Source organism: Passer domesticus, chromosome 5 (genome assembly GCF_036417665.1).
Source record: "Passer domesticus isolate bPasDom1 chromosome 5, bPasDom1.hap1, whole genome shotgun sequence".
NCBI lineage: Eukaryota > Metazoa > Chordata > Aves > Passeriformes > Passeridae > Passer > Passer domesticus.
The window spans coordinates 35,812,185-35,830,593 of NC_087478.1; the positions used below are offsets into that span (position 1 = coordinate 35,812,185).

At 42.9% G+C, this 18,409-nt stretch overlaps 1 long non-coding RNA gene across 1 annotated transcript; it reads right to left on the bottom strand.

Moving 5' to 3' along the window:
* Nucleotides 1-15,170: 15,170 nt before the first annotated feature.
* On the bottom strand, nt 15,171-16,979 carry LOC135301331 (uncharacterized). The gene is made up of 2 exons (XR_010363080.1): nt 16,484-16,979; nt 15,171-15,287 (listed from the first exon to the last, which is right to left on the bottom strand). It is a non-coding gene; the product is annotated as an uncharacterized LOC135301331 (long non-coding RNA).
* Nucleotides 16,980-18,409: the final 1,430 nt, after the last annotated feature.

An 18,409-nucleotide genomic window follows, 5' to 3' on the forward strand; every position in this document is an offset into this window, starting at 1 on the left:
GGCCTGTCAAGTGGGCCTGTTTGCTCTCTTGCTTGTGCTCTGCCTTTTGGCATGAATTCCATCCTTTTTACGTCAAATGTTGAGTTCTCTGAAGTTAGACTTGATTCAATCACTTAGAAAAAAAAAAAGTACAAATTTTGCAGTTGGGGAACAAGTGAAAAAAAAAGAGAGAAGGGGTTTGTGAGATGCTTGACTGTCAAGTGCAGCTCTGCATAGCATCAGTCAAAATACCATGGCAAATAAGTAGAAGCACATGAGAGAATTGTCCACAGATACTGAAACAGCACATAGAGCCATCTACTTGCTAAAGAAACATACTGCATACCAGAAGTGGCTGGCATGCTTGCACCTGCTAAATATTTTTTGGCAATGGTACTGCCTGCCTGCCAGCTTGAGGTCAGTTTGACAAATGTATTTATGGAGCCACATCTCTGCCTTTGACTCTGTGAATAATGTCTCATGCCCACATTGTAATTACAGTGAAGCAGCAGAATTTGACAAGTTCATGGTTTGTTGATATAAAGTGAAAAGAGAAAAAAACTTCTTTAGAAGAATGAAAACTGAGCAGTGATCCTCTGCACTGATTAAATGAGTTGAACTCCTCTGAAACAGATTGCTGCTTTAGTTGAAAATGTCTACAACATCAGGCTAAGGCACAGCAGAAAGCTGTGTCTGTGCCAGACCACAAGAAATCATTCCAGATCAATCCAAACGAAATGTTCTGTCTGTCTGAATCCAGGTCTTTTATGAACTAGGAAGGAGGTGACACTATCACCTAGGGCTGGAGAGACCAGGACCTTAAGGATATATCAGGGATCAGAGCTGACATAGTCTGTAAGCTTCTTGGGTGGATTAGCCCCAGTTTCTGTTCCACTAAGTCACAGCTGATGTCACTTCGAGTTCTGGGTGATAGACACCTCCTAAATTTGTCATTAGGTCCCAAAACAGCAAAATTTATGAAAATGCTAGGCTAGTGGCAAATACAAGCAAGGATCTAGAGTAAAGGTGCAGCTGAGACAGTCAGGCATGAGAGACCTGTAGAAAAATCAAAAGCAAACCATCCATTCCTGGCAAAATGAGAATCCAAAATAAAATCTAGTGTTGTCTTTAGAAGCAGGATTCCTACATCAGCACAGGATTGCACAGAACAAGCAGCATTTCTACACGTGAGTAGCAGGTGGGTTGCCTGAAGGCTCCCAGCCAGGTACAGACGTACTGGGGAGGGAAGCAGGGAGTGAAGGTGGTTGGAGTCTCCCCTCTCACATTAGCATCACTGCTGCATCCTGCACAGCCCCTCTCAGCTGCACGGAGTAGCTGTGGCCATTCAATTCCACAGCTCACCCTGTTTCTCCCTCCCCTCTTTCTTCCATCCACTGGCACAGCTGGATCTGTCCCCCAGTGAGGAGAATTAGATTCCTCCCATCCAATATGGATGTTTAATGTTGAACAACAAAATTATTTTGTTAGGCGAATAAAACACAGACAGATTCACTGATAACCAAAATCTCCCTGTTGCTGTCAGTGCACTTGAAAATGTCTGCAATGCAACGGGAAGATGCTCTTTATTTAGACTGAAACTGCAGCCTAAAAGGAAACAGTAAGCTTTTCAAATTAGAGCTGTTCTTTAAAAGCTTCTCTTTGGTACTGTTAGAAAAAGACTTCTTCCATAAAAGGAAATTTCTAAATTAATTCTCCAGCTGGTAGTACTTCGCTGTCCTCATAAAGATGCTGCTTACACTAAGGAAAGAGAGATTTTAACAACCACTCCTCAGCCCCACCCCCTGAACCACTTTTATTTTGCTTGAAGAGATGATGAAATGATTCTGTGGAACTTGAGCCCCAAGATGGAGAGGGTCTGCACTGCCTGCCAAGAGCTCTGCCAAAAAGTCTCAAAGGCTACCATTTGCACATGGACAGTATGAGCAGTGTTTGACCTCTCTAAGCTAAAATGCAGGCTTCAAGCTAGGCCAAATCCCTCTTTCTGGCTAGGGAGATGTGGGAGTGGATGGGATAGAGATGTAAGTTCTGGCAAAGACTAGAGCAACCAGCAAGAAGAGTTGCCATTGTTGAAAAAATTGCTCTTTTCTTAAAATTATTCCAGGCACTTGGTCATGTGTGTTCGTTCATCATAAAGTGTGTGATATCAGGGATTCCTAGAATATAGGGTTGAAAAGATCTCATTATTAAGAATTGCCAGTGATTAAAGCTCCTTGGTCTCTTGAACTACTCTGCAGCTCAAACACCTGTGCTCTGTTTTCTCTACTGTAATCTCATCTTCTTGCTCCTTGTTCACCTAAGGCAGAATATGGGGGGGGGGGGCAGGAAAACAATCACCACCATCTTTAATGATAATCTTTTACATATTTGAAGACTTCAGCCTACATTTCCTTCAGATTCTCCTCATCTGGGCTGTGCAGTGCCTGTTCTTTTTAAATGGTTTCTATTTTCTGGAGTATCTCTATTCTTTCCTTTAGGCTCCTTCCACCCCTCTTTAGGTGAAGTGAGCAGCTGTGTTAGGTGGTTTGCATTAAAAACTTCCCATTTAAGTGTCCTCACTGAATAATTTGGTTTGGTTTTTTTTTCTCATCAGTATGGCACTTCAGTTTTTGATGCATAATCAGCTCCCTCATGTTTTTCATCAGAATTTCCATACCTGCAACTTCTTCTTAATTTCCATCCTTTCATTTCCATTCATTTCCATACTTGCAACTTCCTAAGCCTGTGCCTTCACGTAGCTCCACACTGGCTATTTAAAACTAGTGCTCTGATATGTCATAATCCCTTGAAATCTCACTCATTTGGCCAGTATCTTCCAGACTCTCAGCCCCTGACTGAATAAAGATACAGTCTATTTGATCATCCCTAGGATGGATGGATGGATGGACACTTGCCAAATCTCACACAATGTAGCCAATGTAGTCTTCAATTAGACAGTTAAACCATTGGTGATTACCATTTGACTTCACTTTTCTAAGGTATTCTGGTGCCCATCTTAACATAGATTCATCTCAAGTATTTCAGTGGCCTGTGATGTAAGACTGTGTCAAAGCCTTACTGACATGATTAAAATTTTCTGGCGTTGTTTTTGATGGAGAGGACAAAAAACGTTCTCTTGGAAGGGTCTGAATACTATGTAAAGGCTGCTAAAGGAACCCAAGTGCTAACAGAGCAAGAGTACATATTACCCTTTGAGAGAGCTCCAATTAGAGCTCTTAGCCCTGCTGCAGTGAAAATGAAAACAAGGCTGGGACTCATCTCACTTGAATTTATCCACCTAAAAATGACACTATTTGACCTGGTCTATGCAAGTCAAGTAGCCTTTCCTCCCAACATTGATCTAAACTTAAGGTAAATGACCATCAAAAAGAGCTCATTTCTTTGACTAGCCAAACTAGGTAGCTCAGATGAGATAAGCTAATTCCTTCCTCTGTGTGGTTTGGTTCCTTCTCCCTGCAGAATTTCATTAATATGAAGCATTAATGCTCTCACTAACCATCAGCTTGAAGTTCTTTGTAAGAGAGATGGTTTTCCACTGCGTGAGGTGGTTCTTGTCAGATGAGATCTTTGAATACCATTCTAAAATCAAGAATAAAGAAAAAAATGTTGGGTTTTGTTCTCACCGCTACACCACAGTGTCTGGAAATTTATTGTGTTTGAAGAGAATCAGAATCTTTGCTAGCTCCATCCCTCAAGGCCCAGACAAATGCCCAACAAAAGCCAGTCTTGGACTGAAATTTTAAAGAATTGATTGGACATCTGTTTCTATTTAATAGAAAGACTCTCTAATGCACAGAAACCTTCCCTGAAGCTCATCAATCAGGCCCATTTTAGGTCATAACCCAGCAGCCAGATTGACAGACACAAGGACAATTAGACCAAGGAAAATAAACACCTTTGCTCACGCAGGTGTACTGAAGCATCCTCTTCTGCTTCTGCAGGAGCATTTAATTCCTGATTTCAGGCTGACCCACAAGCAGCGGAAGATGAAGGAAAGACACAAAAATCGTTCTTGAAAGTTTCATCAGAAAGAGATGACAGGGATGTGAATCAGCTCCTACGCAGCTGCAGTTTACAGTAAAGCTGCACAGCGTGACCCGGGTCAATGGCACTTCCCATAACACTGCACTGAGGGCTCTGGTGCTCTAGGAGCTGACTCATGAGCCTTCCTGTCACCCCTGCTCCAGGGACATGCCTCCCTGAAGGAAAACAGGGCAAGCAGCTATGGAGATCAATCTTAACCTGCCGCCATGGTGTGTCAACACCTCTGAATCACCCAGAAGGCTGCACTTGCACTCCCCAAACACTTCTGCACCAGCAGGTTGACTCTGCACTTTAGCCAGGGACAGGGCATTCTGCACTCTCCAGGAATCACTCCACTACAGTGCAGGAGGCTTCTCCCAGGAGACCCATACCAAGCCTTGGTGTGGATTTCTGGTGGGAGGGCTGGAGGGGTCAGAATGGCACTGGTCTTGACAAGGAGGCTGAGGATGGCCATTCTGTGGCCCTGGTGTGAAGCTGCCTGGACTCTGGCCTGAATTAAAGAAAATTCTCCAGCAGTTTATATAACTCTGCTCACACTGCCAAGCAGGTGCGTGATGGCATGCAGGACCCATGTTCAAGCCTCTACTCTTTATTAAACAAGCTATATGTGCCTGTCCTGGGTCACTGCTGCAGAACCTTCTCTTGCCAAATCCCAGGCAGTGGTATGCCATGAGTGGAAAAGCACAGTAGAGCATGCAGTTTTAAAAAACATCATGGTCAACCTCACTAGCTACAAACTCTTTCTATAAGTTGCCATAAAGGTATCCCAGTGCCTGTAGTCCTCTTTTCTGTTCTCCATCCATTTTCTTGTTTGCTACCACAGTTGCTTTTACCTAGGGGACAGGGAAGTCTGGAAAGATCATCCTGACTACTGAGCTCAGCCTGCCCTAGTCACTGTTCAAAAGGTCCACAATACACAAACAGGTTCAAAAACATATGGCAGTGCAAAAAATTAGCTCAAAGGTCCAAATGCCAGATTTGCCAGAAAAAGTTGGGGTGAGTAACACTCCAGCTCCTGTGAGACTCATCCAACAGTCTCTCCCTGTAGTGCCGGCTGAATAAGGAACATAACCAAAAACTATTTAGGAAACTAGTGCCTTTAACAGCAGTCACTGGTTATCTGAGCTCTGCAGCACACCACTGCTCCAGGCAGTGGGATGAGTGCCCAGCTATTTGCCACTTCCCAGTCTCAGACCTTTTATGTGAAAAACTGTTTGCACCAAGCCAGTGATACTAAGCCTTCATCATACTGGGGTGAGGGAGCAGAGGGAGAAAGGGAGGAAAGGTTAGCAAAGGTTTACTGAGTCATTCTAGTCCAGGTTGTGGAAAAAGGCTGCCCTGAATCCAAGAAGAGTCTAGGGTGAGAAAGGCAATTCTCATTTTAACCAAATTACATTTGGATCCTTACCTGGTCCTTTTTTCCTATTTTTTTTTCTTCTTCTCCTTCTTTGCTTTCTTCTCTTTCTTCTTCCTCTTCTTTTTCTTTCTTTCTTTTATTTCCTTTTTTCCCCCTTCCTTCTTTTTTCTTATTTCTTTTTTATTTTTTATTTATTTTCTTTCTTTTTTTCTTGTTTTCTTCTTTCTTTTTTTTTTCTTTTTTATTTCTATTTTTTCTTTCTTTAATATCTCTAATCCACTAGGAATTTAATATTATTAGTACGGTCATTATTATTATGCAGAATAATAAATTTTTGGCAGAGTGCAAGCAGAATTTGGCTGTGATGAAGATCACATCTCTTATGATGTTTAAGACAAGGATTTGGTTGCAAGTCTACAGAACAACAGAGGGTCATTTCTAGCTCTCTCACTTCTCAGTTAGGATTGTATTATTCAGAGCAATTACATGTATTAAGGTGTGGAAGAAAGGGATGCTGTACAGCTCCAGAATACCTTAATAGGACTGCCATGCATGGGGAGCTAATGTGTGCTGTATCCAGCTCAACCCAGCATTTAGCACAGGTCCAGTTACACACCTTCTACATTATCATCTTACATTTGTAGCCTCTTACATTTCATTGTGACAATGAAATAATGAAGGAAAATCAGTCAAAAACTGAATAGTTACCATCCCCTTTGCATAAAACCGAGTGGGAAAATGTAAATCTATTCTCTCACATAGTATGACTTAGCTGAGATTACAAAGAAATGAAAAGCAATGTATCCAGTGTCTAGAGCAAGCCTTTTCAGGAAAACACCATTCATTAGCAATCCTTCCCCACACACAAACTGCTCTTCTCCCTTACATGCTTTCTGTCTCCTGACACCTGTTAGTTTCAAGGTTAGGATAATGGAATGCACTTCCCCAAGGAACCAACAAAATGAATGTACAGTATTTTACTTTCCAGAAAGAATGAGCTCAGTTCAGACAGATTGTTCACACAGACAGACCTCCCAAAACACTCGTAGTCTGCATTAGGTTTACTCGTAGTCTACAGGTTTATCTGATCATACAAGTGATTTCATCTTACTGCAGTACAGCAGCTTAACAGGACACATCTTCTGCAGATCCCTTCTGAGAGTGTGCTTGGTGCTCCACAAGTAACACTGGTAATGATGTGGGTGATGGTCAGCAGGGCAGGCATTTGCATTCTGCTCCGGTCTTAAGGAACAGAAGCCTATTTTCAAGATGAGTCAACTCATTTCATGCCAAGAACAGTTGGCAGCAGTGCTTACTAAAGCATGTATGTTGCCACATTGTGTTCAGTCATTTTAATTTTGCAATCATAGAGCCAAACAACAGGATGTGAGTTAATGCACCTTTGATTAAAGCTTGGGCTTGTTTTAGCTATTAATGAGCATCAAAGCTTATTGGCTACCCAAGAATGAGGTGACCTTGGAAGAAAGTTCATATTATTTTTTTAGGAAAAAAAAATTCCAGCAGCATTCAATCCTTCTATTAAACTTCTAGAGAATTCAATAGTGATGTTGTGGCTAAAGGCATCAGGGTGAAATTAGTAGGCTATTCCACATCCCTGATACAGCTTTCCACTTGCATTAAACTGAACACAGATGAAGAATCTAAGCTAAGGACAATAATAAAACAGTATAGGTTTATTATGACAGCATAAAACTGTAACAGGATCTGGTGCTTTTCTTCTCTGAGGGTCTCTGTGTAGCTTGGGCTCTGAACTGCCTCCTCACTGAAGCTGGGACATTTGCTGGAATAAGCAGCAAGGGAGGGATGAGGAGCTAAATTATTTTCACAATGAAGTTTCTAATAGAGAAAATGTGGCTGTTAAGAAATTATGGTCTACATGGTTTGCAATATCTCTTTTACAAAGAAATTTTAAAAAAAAAGGAAAAGTAAATTAAGGAAAAAATCATTTATCCGGTTGCTTAAGCTTATTCCCAGACTTCTGGACCTGAACACTACTGGAGGCAGAATGAGGCTAGAGGGACCCTTGGTAAGTACCATGTCCTCGCTGATAAACCACAGTGCTGATCAGAATAGTGAGACTGTGCTGACTGTCGAAAGCATTTCTCTGAATAGCAACAGGGCTTTTTGTGGGAAGGCACAGTACCACTGCACACATAGACATAAACCTGTACTTTTCTACTCAGGAGGCTGTTCACTTTATAGTCTGCAAACCTGGTTGAAACCTTGCATAAAAATCACTGGAACTGAGACTGATTATCTTCAGCGGAGAAAACTTCACTTCTGTAAAGAAGCTGCAGAAAGTGTTTTACACATTCTGTATTGCTTTCATTTAATGAGCTAAATAAAGGTTTCATGGTTTTGACCTTGCTTTGCTTTTATGACTCTAGGAAAAACAGTTTTGCTTCCTTATCTCAAAATGGCTTGAGTCATAGTCTTAGCCTTGCCTTGACACCACTTGCATCTGTGAGCTTGTCTAAGTATAGGCAGAGCAGTAAGGAGTTTCTGTGATTCAGCTTTGGTTATTTCCTGCTAGAAGTTAGATGCTCAAGGCTGTACTTAACAGTAACAGGGAAGGAGAGAGGCTTCTAGCAGCTCTTTAATTTTTCAGAGGGTTGTATTTTTTTTTTCTTTTTTTTGGTTTTGTTTTGGTTCTGTATATATTTCTTTCTCCTGCATTCTCCCTTGAACAAGACTGCAGAGAAATGTGATAACAAGGCATCATTTAGTCAGCCAAAGAGGAATAAGAGGATTGTCTCTTGCACAGGTGCTTTTTACTCCAGGGGAATTCAAACACTGCCTCTGCAGCAGTCCAAGCTAATTCCAACCTGACAGCAATAGGTGAAATATAGTGGGCCCTCATCACCACATGTCACGTTAGTGCAGGAATGCCATTAAGCAGCCTGTGTGAGTTACATTTCATCGATAATGAAATCAGCCTCCTACATTTCCTCTGAGAATGAAGTAGCAATAAGCAGAAGCAGTCCCTCTCCTACTCCAAATTCACTGAAATTATGCAAAGAACTCATCACTTTGAAATATGAAAGAAACTTCTTGTCCTTCTCAGCAGGACAAACTCAATTAGACAGAAAAAATGGAACAGCTGCTTTTTCAAAGGGACAGATGACCTTATGGTGTAATTTTCACACTCGGTCAATCAAAGCTTGTGGTGTGATTCATTGACCATGAGAATGAAACTAGACAAGAGACATAGTTAAAAGGTCATTCTCTTCTGTGGATATAAGAGGCTCAAGTAAAATATTAAAGAGCACATGGCCCTCTTTCAAGAGGTGTTGGCCATGCCTCCACCTGCACTCAAACAAAAGAAGAGAAGAATGCAAACACTGTGCAATGATGCCCAACAACCATGCACAGACTCTCATGTTTTATCCATGCCTCTATGGTCAGTGGTGCAGATTTCCTAACCCTGAGCTTTTCTAGGGAGATTGGACCTGGCCAATGAAGCCAATGAGAATTTGTGTGTTGATTACAGTGGGCAGGCCTGTTGTGAAGGAGAATGGAAAACAGCTGAAAAGGGATGACAGCTACAGATTATGAAAGCAGGTGTTGGGATTTAGCTTCAACTGTTACCATTTGCCTCATTTAAACCAATATTCTGAGGCCTGAGGACCTATAAATAAAATAAGAGAATGAAAGCCCCCATAGATGAATGTACAAATACAAGCCAGAAAGCTTTTTCAGTATATAATGGTGCCTCTTGCTTCTTTGCAGGCAGCATGGCTGGCATGGGTAAGAGCAGAACAGCCCTTTCCCGTGCAGCTTTGGCTTTGGGTCCAGGAAGGGGATTTCATCTCTCCTGAGCAGAAAGCACAAGGAGGTGGTACCTTTGGGGACCATACCTCCAAAGGACAAGTTGACCCCACTCATACCTTCTCTCAATGTGGTTATGAACAGACCACTGTTGAGAAAGGGAAATCCTTAAAGACTGTGTTGGGGAGAGAGATTGCTGGGACAATGATTTGAAAGCAGAAGGAAATGTACACCATGCACTGAGAGCACATGGAGTGACCTGTGGCCTGGAGCTGAGAGACCACAGGGAGGCCTGGAGGAACATTTCACACAGGAGCACAGCCAGCAGTGACCCTTTTGTGGGAGGAGTGCTATGCTGCACCCTGGCAGCGTGGCATTAGCACACAGTTAGGTGTTGGCCACATTTTTGGTTATCTAATCAATGATGAAGAGCTGGCTGCCCTCTGCAATGCTGAGTAAACAGGTGGCTAACTCTGAGCAGAGCTGCTCAGTTCTTGTATTCACCTGCAGGAAACACAGGGGCCAAAAGATCCTAATCCTTGGCTGTATTGTTGTCTCTTGTTTGCTTCTTTCTCCAGCCTGTGTTGGGTCACTGCTCTCAATGGGCTCTTGAGAAACCTCCCTCCAGTTTCCATCCTGTGCCCTATGAGTCTCTTTCATAACTTCCAGCCAGGCATGCAGAACACCCCTCATATTAATAAATCATCTGCTGGGACTGGAGAGAAGTATTGACTGGAACCTTTTCTTTGTACAAAACCCATGAGTTTGGGTACACAAATGCACTTAATGATTTTATCAAATCCAACTGGTTTAAAAATCTAATACAGCTGTGCCTCTAAATAGTCCTCAGCTTCTTTAATTTTCACTTTTTGTCCAAAAAAAATAGTTCATTTCTGTATTAAAATGACATTTCATTAACAAGCATATAGTTTAAAATACAGAAATGGTAGCTCAACCCCTAAATTTACTGCAGTTCTTTTCCAGCTTTTTTGAGCTGTTTCCCAGCTGTACTGGTTATCTGTGCAGCTCTTCCCTTGCCCTAAACAGCCTCTGGATGTCCAGCATACAACATCTGCAACCAGGAAGGCAGACAGACTGCTCCTCCACAGTACTCATATATTACCTTTGTTTGATTCATCTGGAATTACCCTTGTTTGACTCTCCTCCAAGTCTGTTGACTTTGACTGAATAGAGATTTACATAATTTCCTCGTGGGAGTTTTGAAGGCTGATAACACACTGCACTGAGAGTGTTATTTCCCTATTTTATTTCCACAGCAGAATAAATCCAGATATGCTCCTGCATATTGCTGCACCTGATGTTTTTCTATTCACTTTAGATTCAGGAAAAAAAATCACATCATAAAAGTTGTACCTACAATTGTTATTTGGTTATGGTTAAAAAAGAAAGCACACCCAGGTCCACATCTCCTTTTCCTATCTTTGTCAAAGACAAAGGAAATATAAATCAAGCTATTTGACAAGAACTTCCCACTCTGTACAGTGCCAGGAAAAGGAAATTGAGTGTGCATGTGGCTGGAGGCAGTGGCACAGCTAGGACAGGCTGCAGCCTTAGTACAGAACTCATAACATTAACACTCCTCCCTGCTCCTGACTGACCTAATACTCTGCATTATACATGGTGCTCATTATAACCCAGATGAATGACAGAAGCTGGGATCAGCACACTCAAGATGACCAAGATGCTGAGAGATGAAATTATTTCTTGTTTGGTGAAGCCAGATAATACAGTAACCATGAAAATGAAGTTTCTGTGTTTGAAAGCCCTTTTGAAATGTCTCTGTTTGAATAAGTAACAGCAGGGAGTGGGAAACACTTCTGTAGGTGCACAAAGACATGGAAAGGAGTTTACATTAAGAATTTTTCAACTCTTGTTTTTCCCATCAGGAACAGAAAAATTAAACTCACAGCCAGGGTGTCAAGATAGCTTGTGCAAGGATGAAGAGGGTCCAGTCTGGATGAGGAGCTGTGAGAGTTTAAATACCCAAAAGTCTGGGCCATTTTATCTGTGATAAACTAATTTTCTACACCTCTATCACCTTTGAATCTGTCATCACCAACCCTGAATATTGCAGTTTTCTTCCTCTGACCAGTCCTGTCTGATATTTGACATTTTGCACCAGGAATCTGGTTTTTTTTTGCTCATTCCTAAAGGAAATTAACTGGTATGAGTTCAGCATACATTTTCATGGGGAGAAAGGTTATCAAATTCATGAAGCACTTTTTTACACTGCTACTGTGGGAGGTGAGCCCTAGCAACAAAAAACACAGCAATTTTATAACACAGTGGTCATCATTAAGAGCCAGAGAAGACACACAGCTGTACCTTTTCCTACCCTTTTCCACAAAGAGCTCAGTGGATTTTTGTCATGCCAGAATCATGGTTCATTTATTTTTCAATGCAACCTACTTTCAGTGGAACCTAAGATATGTAAAATGCTGTACTAGCAATTTCAATATTTTCTTAATTGATACATTCCCTTAGAGTCATTCTGCACCACTGGAGCAGATCAAAGAAGATTGGCTTTCACTCTCAGTCCTGCAGCAGAGCCAAAAGCATCCTAATTCCATGCAGCACAGGAAGATTTCTTAAACGCCATCATTTGAATTTTCCTGCTGATAGCTCAGCTATCAGCACACACTGTTCCCTCTGCTCTCTCTTTTCCCTCTTCCCTCATGAACCATTCTTTAGTAATTATGCTTCATCTGCTCAATTCTACCTGCTAATAGTCATCTTTCTAATTTTTTGTGTTTGTTTTTTCCCCACTGTGCTGTTGCTTCGTTTTCTCTCCTTCCTGTATGCAAAGTCCTTTTTTTTCTTTTTGCTGTTCTTGTCCTGGATCTATTTTTTTTTTTTTTTAATCTTCTCCCTCCTTTCAGCATACCTCTCCCTTTTTTATCCTGCTGCTCTTCCAGGATTTATTGTCAATCCTTGTTTTTCTTTCCCACTGAGCATGGAAAAGAAGGATTATCATGGTGACTCTGTAGCCTTGCACAAACACCTGAAGGCCTGGTGAAAACCAGGATTTATGTCACAGCCTTGCAAACACAATGGCTCACAGTTCCTGCCCAGGGCATTTGCATTCCTTTTCCCTTGGGAAGGATTTCAAAGACTAGAAGGGAATTTGCCTCACACCAAATGGTCTCTTGAAAATCTCAGGCTAAACACACAAAGGGCTGGATGAGTGATATGGACTGAGGTTGTGGAACAAGGGATGGGAATTACTTGCTCATCTGCCCATCTGGTACATTAATGACGCAACAGCAAAGAGAAAAGAACTGCATCAGATTTTTCCCCCCTATGAAAAATAAACCAATAAATTGAAGCAGCATTTGCAGTTAGCCCCACAATATGTGCAACAGTCAGTTGCAGTCAGTTTTAAACAAGATAAGAGCCTACTTTTTCTCCATCTCAGTTCAGCTGGTACTTTAATTTTGGGTGATCCTAAAATACCTGCCTTGCAGGGGGAGGCAGGACTGGTGTGATTCCTGAGCAACTCTCCAGACACTTGGGTCCTTAGCTCTGGATTTGTCGTGCAAGTGCTGAATGTGGCTAAAAGACACTGTGGTCAATTAACAGCTGTTCCTGACGACTCTCCAGAAGTCTGCAAACAACTTATGCCACTTCAGATAGGTGCCAAAGCCACACAGGGAGTAGCCCCAGAGTAGCCTCTGAGTAGCTCCGTCAGGTGTTTTGCAGCATGGAAATCTGGGCAGTGATTTGCATTTCCCTTCTAGTGGGTTTTTGTTAATGAGCCATTTTAGTTTCTGGTGTGATTCCCTAAAAATAAAATGCTATGGACTGACTGTGTCCAACTACAAGGCTGTGATGCTTGGTCTCTCTGAGTGTCATTTCAGCACAGTGGGGCTGCCTTTGAACTCCCCTCTGGCTTTCCTTTCTGCTAACACAAACAGTAAGGAAGCAGACCTGCCTGGCTGAATCATACTTGTGTGTTTTCCAGGCAGCTCCCGAATCCCAGAGCCTGTTCAGAAGAGAAATGTCAGGCACAGCAGGATTCAGTCTGGCATGTGGGTGGATTTACTCAGGCATGGAAATGAAATCTGGGCCCAGGAAGCAGTGCTTGATGGCAGTGGGATGGGGCTCAACCTGCAGCTGGAGCTGCAGTTTAACCAGCTGGGGTGGCACAGCATTGATGGAAAACCATGGTACTCCCTATCCTGGCTTTTTTTTTTTTTTTTTTTTTTTTTTTTTTTTGTTTTGTTTTGTTTTGTTTTATTTTGTTTTGTTTTGTTTTGCAACAGCTGCACTGGGTATTCTGATGGCCTGACTTCAATGCTTCACAAAATTAAAGAGGGAGGAAGTAACAACTGAATGCACACTTAAAAAATTTTAAAGGTGCAAAATAAATTAATTTCTCATAATTTATTTTTACTGCCATCAAAGTAGGAAGAAATTGTATTTGTATATTTGAATTTTAAAATGTATATAGACACTCTGGTCCTTGATATTTTGCTATTTATTTTTAATAATTAAAGCAAATGAGAAAAGGAAAGCATCTGTCCACATGCAAGCACCTTTTGAACGTGTTCCATACACCTGCTAGAAAAAGACAAGCAGTTTCTCCCCACTCTCGAGCCCAGAAGGGAAATACACTCCGGAGCAGGCTAAACCTGAACAGCCCATAATGTGCACCTATCCTCACAGCTCTCTCTCTTTCCAGAGAGAGGAAAAGACAATACATGGGCTTTAGAATTTAGCAAGAGATTCCTATTACACCAGCACTGTCTCCCCCAGATAGATAAATGGAGAGAAAGGAACAAAAGGGCACATAGCCAAGGGAGAATAACTTGGAACCACCAGTACCAGCCCCTTCTCACCATCTCTTCAGCCAGAGCAGCTACCACAAATCTTAAAAATGTTTCTCCAGGACCCTCACAAGCAAATGTGGTGTGCACTTCTAAAAACAAGAGTCAAAAATGTACTGGTTTGTATAAAGACTTATCTGTGCCTGTCCTTGTTTGACAGCACATTTATCTGCATCATTTCATGTTAAATGTCATTTTTGTTATGACAAAACTCTTCTGAATTGATGCTCTGCTTTTTTATGCTCCTGCTGATGGACCAAGACTGCCTATGGGTCTTAGATGCAAGTGTTTCAATAAAAAAGATTGTCATGGACATCAGAGTTTACATTGGTTATATAAAATTTATTGATTAAGTTTTCATCTTTAGGCAGGCAAACTGGCAAAACACTGTAAGGCAAACAAAAGCAGTGTGAATCAGCAGCAGCCATTTTACAGACCATAGCCTAGATAAAATTGTTCCTAGACTATTACCTACGCCCACCTGAATGAATTACTGTGCACACCATTGATAATATCTTGGAGCACATCGAAAGCAATGTTGATTTTATAACATTAACTGGTCTGCACAGCAACAGGAAAAAAAAAATTCTTCTGAGTCAAAAAGTAAAGGTCATTTGGTAGTCTGCCTCCTTTTCCCTTTCATGTTATCTGCCGCCTTCCCAAAATACTTAATGCTATAATTTGGTCTGGAAGAGTTCCTTTCTTCCCAGGTCTCTCACAGCATCATTATAAGCAAGGGAATAGTTTCCAGCTCCCTGCAGCTCCCCTGGGCTGTGTTACCAGGTCCATGCCCTCAGTGTCTGACCCTGCTGTCCACAAGAACCTTGGTGTACAAGGGTGAGCAGTGCTGTGTCAGCTCTTTGGATTTCAGCAGTATCCATTCTGCATGTGATTCAGAACCACAGTCTACCCACATATATCTCTCTATACAACCATGCAATCCTGGTTTTGTTGTTCCTGCTGTTACTCCCACCTTCCTTCCTATTGCTTGTGTCATTAGCTTGTTGCACTTAGCCACAAGTAGACTATAAATTCCTCAGGACCTCTTATGCTCCAGTATCTTCTTGCCTAGTTGGAACTACCAGGACACAAGCAGTCACTACAAAACAAACATAGACCTCGACAGCTGGGACAAATAAGATGCATTCTTGTGATTTCAGCCCCTAAGGTCTGTTTGACCTAGAAACCCATTTTCACTTCAAGTGATTCCTCTTGTGCTTTCTGCTTTAGGTCAGAGTTGAAGCTGGAGCAAACTGTGAGGAAACACAATAAATAAACACAATTATTTAATGATCTGAAAGTCTGGTATGTTTGCAGTTTCCTGGTCAGTTGACAGCTGGATAAAATCCAAGAATCAAAAAAAAAAAAAAATGAAGGCCAATTGGAAAAAAAAATCTCTGTCAGTAGAATGTCCTGAAAGAAAAGCAATTAATGTGTCACTGCTTCTTGCAACACAGTCTTCCAAAGACTGAGAAGACTGCTAGCTGCGGTTTATTTCATATTTTCAGGTTTAAATAAGATGAATACAAAAAGAAAAGGTAAGATGCTGAGAACACATCCAGTGTCCTCCAGCATCAGCTTTGTAATGCAAAGGATAGAGAGTGCACTCACAGGAGAGTGACCCAAGGACACAGAGGTGGGTATGCCTGCGTGGTAGGTGAGGCTCTGTTAGTGGAGCTCCACGCACCCACCGTCAGGCTGGCTAAGGACGTGGGCTGAGCTATGCACAGCCACTCACACGTGAGCCACCCGACCCATTCCTGCTCCTGCTGAGCAAAGCACAGCACCTGCTGCCCCGCTGTGCCCCCGAGGCCCTCGCCTGTGTACAGGGCACTGTGAGGCCAGTGGCAGAGCACTCAGACCAGCGCCCAGATCCATTGTCCTGCCTCCTGTGTAGTACAGAGGAAGTTCTGACTGAATACAATGCTAAAGTAAACCAGAGCAACACTAGCACGACACTCAACTAGAAAGCCCATTAAATTAAACAGAAGAACCCAAAGGTTTGCTGGACTACCACCCTGACCCAGTCCTGGGCTCCCCACTCACTGCATAGATGTTTCTATGACTAAAAAGTTCCCTACAATGACCTTCCTTAGGCTAGGGTTAGCGAAGAAGAGGCTCTGCCTGAACATCCTGTGCTGTCTGAACACCTCAAGGCACCCAGGATCCAACCCACAGCTCAGACTCCTGATGGGATCATGGAATGGTTTGGGTTGGAAGGGATCTTAAAGACCATATAGTTCCAGTCCCCCTGCCACAGGCAGGGACACCTTCCACCAAATTGCTCAAAGTCCTGTTCAGCCTAACCTTGAACACTTCCAGATCTGGGTCATCCACAACTTCTCTGGGCAATCTGTTCCACTCTCACAGTAAAGGATTTCTTCCTAGTATCCAATCCAAACCCACCCTCCTTCAGTTTGAAGGCATTCTCCCTTGTTCAATCACTTACATGCCCTCACCAAAATTCCTTCTCCAGCTCTCTTGTAAGGGCCCTTTAGGTGCTGGAAGGTATAATAATGAGCCCCAGGAGCCTTCTCTTCCCCAGGCTGAACATCTCCAGCTCTCTCAGCCTGTCTTCATAGGAGAGGTGTTCCAGCCCTCTGATCTTCTTTGTGGCCCTCCTCATGACTTGCTCCATCCAGTCCATGTCCTTATGTAGAGGGCCCCAGAACTGGACATACTACTCCAATTGAGGTCTCACCAGAGCAGAAGGGGACAATCACCCCCTCAACCTGCTGGCCACACTCCACAACAAGGACAGGTTTGGCTTTCTGGGATCTAAGTGCACATTGTTGCATCATGTCAAGCTTCTCATCAACTAACACCCCTAAGTCCTTCTCCTCGGGGCTGCTCTCAATCCATTCCATGTCCAACCTGTATTTATGGTTTGGATTTCCCCAACCCTCGTGCAGAACCTGAGGGGATTTATGGCAGTTCTGTTTACAGCAATGTCACAGTCACAGAGGCTTGGGAGCTAGGGTCACTGTAGTTGATGGCTGGGCAGCCTTGCACTTCTTCCTTTATTGAAGGGTATCCTAGTTAGGCCATGGGCAGATTTTGGAGAAGTCTCACACATATATCAAAATAAACTTGTACTCAAAGGTCAGCAGGAAGAGGACATCACTATAAAGCATATTGGAGCTTGCAGCAATCTGCAGATCTATTTGAACGTGGTCTGATACAGGCTCTAGACATTAAGAAAACAACTTCACAACAGCCCTTTGTCTAAATTTCAGCACAGAACAAGTTATCAGAGCCTGTATGCCTTTGGCATGGATTTATTTTCTTCTTTACTCAACAATTTCTACTCTGCTCAGCGTACTCACCCAACCAGCTGCAAACCTCCCCGGAGTTGCAAACATAATGATGAGTCAGTCCAATGCAGTTTCCAGCTCTTTCCCTGAAAATCTGACATGCCTACTGATGTTACACCATCAACTCAATTTTTGCTCCCTTTCTTTGGTTTCCTTTAGTCTGTTTAGCTCTCATTTACTCTCAGAAGTTATTTCTCATAAATATTTTGCAGTGATGGAAATGATGGAAAAGCACAATAGCAGGAGTCCAAGGAAGAAAAACAAATGGAAAAGCCCAGACCTGCCCCAGCTGTAACGCTGGGAGAAGGCAGGCGAGGCTGTGGCCCGCAGGCAGCCGCAGCTGCCGGTGCCGGCTGTCGGTGCCAGTCCCGGCACGGCCTCCGAGCTGCCCTGCCAGCAGCTGCCCGGCTGCCACGGCCTGCAGAGCGGCACTTCGCCCTCCGTGACCCCTCAGCAGCACACGGCCAGCTCCTGGCCAGCTGTCCCGTGCCACGGGAGGGTGGACAGCTGGGGCAGCAGCGCTGGCAGTCCCCTCAGCTCCTGCATCGTGGTCCAGGCCCCCCATGGTGGGTTGCCCTGCTCCTCGGGAAGCAAGCCAAACGTCCCAGTTTGCCATGGAAATCTGCAGAACAGGGAGGGCAGGATCTGCACCAGGGGCTTCTCTGTACACATATATCTACTTCAGGTGCATATATCTACTGCAGGCAAAAATAAAACCTGCTCTAAACTGAAGTTCAGCAACATTGTCCTGAGCAGCTCTGTGCTGAAGGAGGAGACACAGGCACACGTGTCATATATGTCAGAATAAACCTGTGCTCAAGGATCAGCAGGATGATAAAACTCATCATCAGGAGAGATGCTAGCATAGTGTAATTATACTATTAATATTATAATACACTATTTGCCACATGGCTTATTCAAGAACAACATCATTTATCTACTTTACCATCATGAGATTTTAAAGAGAAGACTCTTTTACTCCCCCAGTGTGCCCATGCAATGAACAAGCCCACTGGATCTTGCAGCCATCTGCATATTCAACTGAAAATGGTCTGGCAGAG